The sequence below is a fragment of the Sander vitreus genome, unplaced genomic scaffold, assembly GCF_031162955.1.
Source record: "Sander vitreus isolate 19-12246 unplaced genomic scaffold, sanVit1 ctg470_0, whole genome shotgun sequence".
Classification (NCBI taxonomy): Eukaryota; Metazoa; Chordata; class Actinopteri; order Perciformes; family Percidae; genus Sander; species Sander vitreus.
Genome location: NW_027595577.1, coordinates 26,456 through 35,000, shown reverse-complemented (window position 1 = coordinate 35,000; position 8,545 = coordinate 26,456).

Below are 8,545 nucleotides of genomic sequence, written 5' to 3'. Positions count from 1 at the left end.
TATTGTTATAACAACGTCTGCTACGGAGCCATAACGTGAGCTACAAGGTAATGGAGCCTTTTATACATTGTCGTGTTTCTTTAGAAATAAACAACGGACAAATAGAGTCTTTAAAGCGCTTCAGATGTAAAGGTATTCTCTGTCAAAGTGACGTCACAATGAATGGCAGTCAATGGGATGCTAACGGGATGCTAACGACATTCTTGTCACTTTTTTTCGACATTTTTGTCACTTTTTCCAACATTTTTAACACTTTTTTGAGATTTTTTGTCACTTTTGTTTGAAATTTTTGTCACTTTTTCCAACATTTTTCTCACTTTTTTTAGATTTTTGTCACTTTTTCCGACATTTTTGTCACTTTTTCCGACATTTTTGTCACTTTTTGTTTTTGATTTTTGTCACTTTTTCCGACATTTTTGTCACTTTTTTGAGATTTTTGTCACTTTTTCTGACATTTTTGGCACTTTTTCCAACATTTTTGTCACTTTTTTTTTAGATTTTTGTCACTTTTTTTTTAGATTTTTGTCACTTTTTTTTTAGATTTTTGTCACTTTTTCCGACATTTTTGTCACTTTTTTGAGATTTTTGGCACTTTTTCCGAAATTTTTGGCACTTTTTCCAAAAATTTTGAAGTCTGTGTGTGTGTGTGTGTGTGTGTGTGTGTGTGTGTGTGTGTGTGTGTGTGTCCAGCAGGGGGCAGCGTGTGACCTGAGTCTAAATTGAAAAACATGAATCATCCATCCATCCATCTTCATCCGCTTATCCCGGGGTCGGGTCGCGGGAGGGCAGCAGCTCCAGCAGGGGACCCCAAACTTCCCTTTCCCGGGCCACACGTTCTCACACTCATCTCGTGAAAATATGGACTCTTGGTCAGGTGCCTTTGTCGTCCCTTATTGACGCTAAAAGTCTCCTTTAGAGCTATAAGTAACGTGCTTGGTCGGGACTATTGACGTCCCTTTAGAGCTATAAGTAAAGCGTGCTTGGTCGGGACTATTGACGTCCCTTTAGAGCTATAAGTAACGCGTGCTTGGTCGGGACTATTGACGCCCTTTAGGGCTATAAAGTAAACGTGCTTGGTCGGGACTATTGACGTCCCTTTAGAGCTATAAGTAAACGTGCTTGGTCGGGGACTATTGACGTCCCTTTAGAGCTATAAGTAAACGTGCTTGGTCGAGGACTATTGACGATCCCCTTTAGAGCTATAAGTAACGTGCTTGGTCGGGACTATTGACGCCCTTTAGGGCTATAGTAAACGATGGTCGGGACTATTGGCGTCCCTTTAGAGCTATAAGTAAACGTAGTCGGGACTATTGACGTCCCCTTTAGAGCTATAAGTAACGTGCTTGGTCGGGACTATTGACGTCCCTTTAGAGCTATAAGTAAACGTGGTCGGGACTATTGGCGTCCCCTTTTAGGGGCTATAAGTAGCGTGGTCGTCGGGACTATTGTCGTCCCTTTAGAGCTATAAGTAAACGCGCTTGGTCGGGACTATTGACGTCCCTTTAGAGCTATAAGTAAACGTGCTTGGTCGGGACTATTGGCGTCCCTTTTGACGCAGTTATGTTTAGGAAAGGGTCGTGGGTGGGCGAACCAACCTACTTACACAGAAATTCTCCCTTACGTATCTCTCCGCTGAAAGACGCCTTTTTTGTCACATCAGACGCTGACAGCCACTGTCCAAACGTCCTGACTTTACGAGTTCAGAATGAGAACGGGTTGAGTTAACAGGGGTCTGATCCTCATGATTGCCCCAGAAGAACATCACGTTGACCACTTGAAGGATGGCGTTCAGTCCATCAGTTCTGGTAAGCCTGCTGCAGTTATCAAGGTCAAGCTCTACTTTAATATCCACAAGTAGGAAATTCATGTGGTCACCATTACACGCTCCAAAAATGTCGGAAAAAGTGACAAAAATGTCGGAAAAAGTGCCAAAAATCTCAAAAAAGTGACAAAAATGTCGGAAAAAGATATAGTGGCTAACACAAACCACTTTCTGATAACCTAGCTAGCCAAAAATCTCAAAAAAGTGACAAAAATCTCAAAAAAGTGCCAAAAATCTCAAAAAAGTGACAAAAATCTCAAAAAAAAAGTGACAAAAATGTTGGAAAAAGTGACAAATGTCAGAAAAAGTGACAAAAATCAAAAAAAAAAAAAGTGACAAAAATGTTGGAAAGAAATTGACAAAAATCTCAAAAAAGTGACAAAAATATCAGAAAAGTGACAAAAATGTTGGAAAAAGTGACAAAAATGTTGGAAAAAGTGACAAAAATCAAAAAAAAAGTGACCAAAATGTCAGAAAAAAAGTGACAAAAATGTCGGAAAAAGTGACAAAAATGGCAAACAAAATGTCAAAAATCTCAAAAAAAAGTGCCCGAAATCTAAAAAAAGTGACAAAAATGTTGGAAAAAGTGACAAAAATGTAGTGACAAAAATGTCAGAAAAAAGTGACAAAAATCTAAGTGACAAAAAACGTAAAAAATAAAATATTAAATATTATTTAAATCCACTGAATGTAGGCGAAAGGAGTCGGGCCGTATTGGCGGGCATCGGGGGCAGGTTACCGCACGCTGCCCAACCTGTCTGGCGCACCTGCGCACGGATTTTGCCAAGTCCTCCTAAATCTGCCCTCCAGGAGGTCCTGCAAGGCTCCCAGATGAGGTGTGGTTTCCCACGGTGCACTGGGTCAGTGAAGCAACACGTTCTCACACTCATCTCGTAAAATATGGACGCTTGGTCAGGTGACTTTGTCGTCCTTATTGACGCTAAAAGTCTCCTTTAGCGCTATAAGTAAACGTTCTTGGTCGGGACTATTGACGTCCCTTTAGAGCTATAAGTAAACGTGCTTGGTCGGGACTATTGACGTCCCTTTTGACACAGTTATGTTTAGGAAAGGGTCGTGGGTGGGCGAACCAACCTACTTACACAGAAATTCTCCCTTACGTACTCCTCCGCTGAAAGACGCCTTTTTTTGGCAGTTTTTCCAACATTTTTCTCACTTTTTCCGAAATTTTTCTCACTTTTTCCGAAATTTTTCTCACTTTTTCCGAAATTTTTCTCATTTTTTTTAGATTTTTGTCACTTTTTCTGACTTTTTTGTCACTTTTTCCGACATTTTTGTCACTTTTTCCGACATTTTTGTCACTTTTTTTTAGATTTTTGTCATTTTTGTTTGACATTTTTGTTTGACATTTTTGTCACTTTTTCCAACATTTTTGGCACTTTTTTGAGATTTCGGGCACTTTTTCTGATACTTTTGGCACTTTTTTGAGATTTTTGTCAATTTTTTCTGACATTTTTGGCACTTTTTCCGAAATTTTTTTCACTTTTTCCGACATTTTTGTCACTTTTCTTGACATTTTTGGCACTTTTTTCTAACATTTTTGGCACTTTTTCCGACATTTTTGGCACTTTTTTTTGAGATTTTTGGCACTTTCTCCGACATGTTTTTCACTTTTTCCGACTTTTTTGTCACTTTTTCTGACATTTTTGGCACTTTTTCCAACATTTTTGGCACTTTTTCCAACATTTTTGTCACTTTTTTTTGATTTTTTGTCACTTTTTTTGAGATTTTTGGCACTTTTTCCGACATTTTTGTCACTTTTTTGAGATTTTTGGCACTTTTTCCAAAAATTTTGAAGTCTGTGTGTGTGTGTGTGTGTGTGTGTGTGTGTGTGTGTGTGTGTGTGTGTGTGTGTGTGTATGTGTGTGTATGTGTGTGTGTGTGTGTGTATGTGTGTGTGTGTGTATGTGTGTGTGTGTGTGTGTGTGTGTATGTGTGTGTGTGTGTGTGTGTGTGTGTGTGTGTGTGATGTATGTATGTGTGTGTGTGTGTGTGTGTGTGTGTGTGTGTGTGTGTGTGTGTGTATGTGTGTGTGTGTGTGTGTGTGTATGTGTGTGTGTGTGTGTGTGTGTGTGTGTGTGTGTGTGTGTGTGTATGTATGTGTGTGTATGTGTGTGTGTGTGTGTGTGTGTGTGTGTGTGTGTGTGTGTCCAGCAGGGGGCAGCGTGTGACCTGAGTCTAAATTGAAAAACATGAATCATCCATCCATCCATCTTCATCCGCTTATCCGGGGTCGGGTCGCGGGGGCAGCAGCTCCAGCAGGGGACCCCAAACTTCCCTTTCCCGGGCCACACGTTCTCACACTCATCTCGTAAAATATGGACGCTTGGTCAGGTGACTTTGTCGTCCTTATTGACGCTAAAAGTCTCCTTTAGCGCTATAAGTAAACGTTCTTGGTCGGGACTATTGGCGTCCCTTTAGAGCTATAAGTAAACGTGCTTGAGTCGGGACTATTACGCCCCTTTAGAGCTATAAGTAACGTGCTTGGTCGGGACTATTGACGTCCCCTTTAGCGCTATAAGTCAAACGTGCTTTAGTCGGGACTATTGACGTCCCTTTAGAGCTATAAGTAACGTGCTTGGTCGGGACTATTGACGCCCTTTAGGGCTATAAGTCAACGTGCTTGGTCGGGACTATTGCGTCCTTTTGACACAGTTATGTTTAGAAAGGGTCGTGGGTGGGCGAACCAACCTACTTACACAGAAATTCTCCCTTACGTACTCCTCCGCTGCAAAAACGCCGTTTTTCGTCACATCAGACGCTGACAGCTAATGTCCAAACGTCCCTGACTTTACGAGTTCAGAATGAGAACGGGTTGAGTTAACAGGGTCTGATCCTCATGATTGCCCCAGAAGAACATCACGTTGACCACTTGAAGGATGGCGTTCAGTCCATCAGTTCTGGTAAGCCTGCTGCAGTTATCAAGGTCAAGCTCTACTTTAATATCCACAAGTAGGAAATTCATGTGGTCACCATTACACGCTCAAAAATGTTGGAAAAAAGTGACAAAAATGTCAGAAAAAGTGACAAAAATCTCAAAAAAAGTGACAAAAAATGTCGGAAAAACGATATAGTGGCTAACGTAAACCACTTTCTGATAACCTAGCTAGCCAAAAATCTCAAAAAAGTGACAAAAAATCAAAAAAAGTGACAAAAATCTCAAAAAAAGTGACAAAAATGTTGGAAAAAGTGACAAATGTCAGAAAAAAGTGACAAAAATCAAAGTGACAAAAAATTTCATAAAAAAGTGAAAAAAAATGTTGGAAAGAAATTGACAAAAATCTCAAAAAAGTGAATAAAAATATCAGAAAAGTGACAAAAATGTTGGAAAAAAGTGACAAAAATGTCAGAAAAAAAGTGACAAAAATGTCAGGAAAAAAGTGACAAAAATCAAAAAAGCAAAGTGACCAAAAATGTCAGAGAAAAATTGACAAAAATGTTGGAAAAAGTGACAAAAATGTAAAAAAGCTGAATTAACATATCACCGCAGCACGTCCAGCTGGAGCTACCAGCTACGAGCTAATAACCTGACGTGAGTTAGATGCCAGCGGGCTCAGGCTGAGCAGTATTTTTGGAGAGTACTACAAGCCGACCTGTGGATGGGTGGCAGCTACCTGCAGACCTGTCAGCATCGTAGAGGACTCGGGTCTTAAAGAAGTGCTACGGTTGGCGTGTTCTGACCCGTCTTATACGTGGCGGTCGAGGGACAGTAGTCTCGCCTGACCCGTCTTATACATGGCACACTGGAACTGCTGCAGAGTCCAAACTCTGTCTCATTAGCCGCTGATCACTGGACGTCAGTGAGGAATCAACATTATTTAGGAGTTACTAAACACCAGATGGACTCTGGCTGGACTTTGCTCCGTTTGCCTTAACGGTGGTTGTTAGTGTTACATCTCAGTCAATTGTTCTCAATCCTTGTTATAAATGTAAAGGTTAAATGTCCTGCTGTGGCATCTGGTTTTTGGACCATTTAGTTTGTACTGTATAAGCAGTGTTAGTGTTACATCTCAGTTAGTTCGGGACTTGGAGGAATTGTGTAATAATGACAGAGTCACATATTTGTTTACAGTAAATAAATAATAGTCAAGTTCATGAAGTCACTTTCTTTGCATTCATTTGATTCCCAGTTAAGATCCTCTGGTGAGAACGGCTTTCACTGTTATTATGGACTTAAAACACTGGAATAAAATGACATAATAATGAAAAATACATTTAATATTTAGTATATATATATATATATATGTATATATATATATATGTGTGTGTGTATATGTATATGTGTATATATATGTATATGTGTATATATGTATATATATATATATATATATGTATGTATATATATGTATATATATATATATATATATGTATGTGTATATATCATGTATATATATACATATGTATGTGTATATATATGTGTATATATATATGTGTATATACATATATATGTGTATATACACATATATATGGTTATGACCCAATCGTTAGCCTATTGTTATAAAAACGTCTGCTACGGAGCCATAACGTGAGCTACAAGGTAATGGAGCCTTTTATACATTGTCGTGTTTCTTTAGAAATAAACAACGGACAAATAGAGTCTTTAAACGCTTCAGATGTAAAGGTATTCTCTGTCAAAGTGACGTCACAATGAATGGCAGTCAATGGGATGCTAACGACATTCTTGTCACTTTTTTTCGACATTTTTGTCACTTTTTCCAACATTTTTAACACTTTTTTGAGATTTTTGTCACTTTTGTTTGAAATTTTTGTCACTTTTTCCAACATTTTTGGCACTTTTTCCGACATTTTTGGCACTTTTTTTTGAGATTTTTGTCACTTTTTCCAACATTTTTGGCACTTTTTTTGAGATTTTTGTCACTTTTTCCAACATTTTTGGCACTTTTTTTTTGAGATTTTTGGCACTTTTTTTTTGAGATTTTTGTCAATTTTTTCTGACATTTTTGTCACTTTTTCCGACATTTTTCTCACTTTTTCCGACATTTTTGTCACTTTTTCCGACATTTTTCTCACTTTTTTTGAGATTTTTCTCACTTTTTTTAGATTTTTGTCACTTTTTCTGACATTTTTGTCACTTTTTTCCGACATTTTGTCAGTTTTTTAGATTTTGTCACTTTTTCTGACATTTTGTCACTTTTTCCGACATTTTGTCACTTTTTTAGATTTTTGTCACTTTTTTTTAGATTTTTGTCACTTTTTCCGACATTTTTGTCACTTTTTGAGATTTTGTCATTTTGTTTGACATTTTTGTTACTTTTTTCCAAAATTTTTGGGCACTTTTTCCGACATTTTTGGCACTTTTTCCGATATTTTTGGGCACTTTTTTTTAGATTTTTGGCACTTTTTTCCAACATTTTTGGCACTTTTTCCAACATTTTTGGCACTTTTTCCAACATTTTCTCACTTTTTCCGACATTTTTCTCACTTTTTCGACATTTTTGTCACTTTTTTTTAGATTTTTGGCACTTTTTCTGACATTTTTGTCACTTTTTCCACATTTTGTCACTTTTTTTAGATTTTGTCACTTTTTTTTTGATTTTTGTCACTTTTTCCGACATTTTTGTCACTTTTTTGAGATTTTTGTCATTTTTGTTTGTCATTTTTGTTTGACATTTTGTTACTTTTTCCAACATTTTTTTGGCACTTTTCTGACATTTTTGGCACTTTTCCGAAATTTTTGTCACTTTTTTTGAGATTTTGTCACTTTTTCTGACATTTTTGGCACTTTTTCCAACATTTTTGTCACTTTTTCCAACATTTTGTCACTTTTTTCCAACATTTTTGTCACTTTTTTTGAGATTTTTGGCACTTCTTCCGACATTTTTGTCACTTTTTTGAGATTTTAGCACTTTTTCCGTCATTTTTGGCACTTTTTCCAGTCTGTGATGTGTGTGTGTGTGTGTGTGTGTGTGTGTGTGTGTGTGTGTGTGTCCAGCAGGGGGCAGCGTGTGACCTGAGTCTAAATTGAAAAACATGAATCATCCATCCATCCATCTTCATCCGCTTATCCGGGGTCGGGTCGCGGGGGCAGCAGCTCCAGCAGGGGACCCCAAACTTCCCTTTCCCGGGCCACACGTTCTCACACTCATCTCGTAAAATATGGACGCTTGGTCAGGTGACTTTGTCGTCCTTATTGACGCTAAAAGTCTCCTTTAGCGCTATAAGTAAACGTGCTTATGGGAAAAAGTGACAAAAATGTCGGAAAAAGTGCCAAAAATCTCAAAAAAGTGACAAAAATGTCGGAAAAAGATATAGTGGCTAACGCAAACCACTTTCTGATAACCTAGCTAGCCAAAAATCTCAAAAAAGTGCCAAAAATCTCAAAAAAGTGCCAAAAATCTCAAAAAAGTGACAAAAATCTCAAAAAAAAAGTGACAAAAATTTTTGGAAAAAAGTGACAAAATGTCAGAAAAAAGTGACAAAAATCTAAAAAAAAGTGACAAAAAATGTTAGAAAAAAGTGACAAAAATGTTGGAAAGAAAGTTGACAAAAATCTCAAAAAAAGTGACAAAAAATGTTAGAAAAAAAAGTGACAAAAATGTTGGAAAGAAATTGACAAAAATCTCAAAAAAGTGACAAAAATATCAGAAAAGTGACAAAAATGTTGGAAAAAGTGACAAAAATGGCAAACAAAAGTGCCAAAAATCTCAAGAAAAGTGACAAAAAATCTAAAAAAAATGTTGGAAA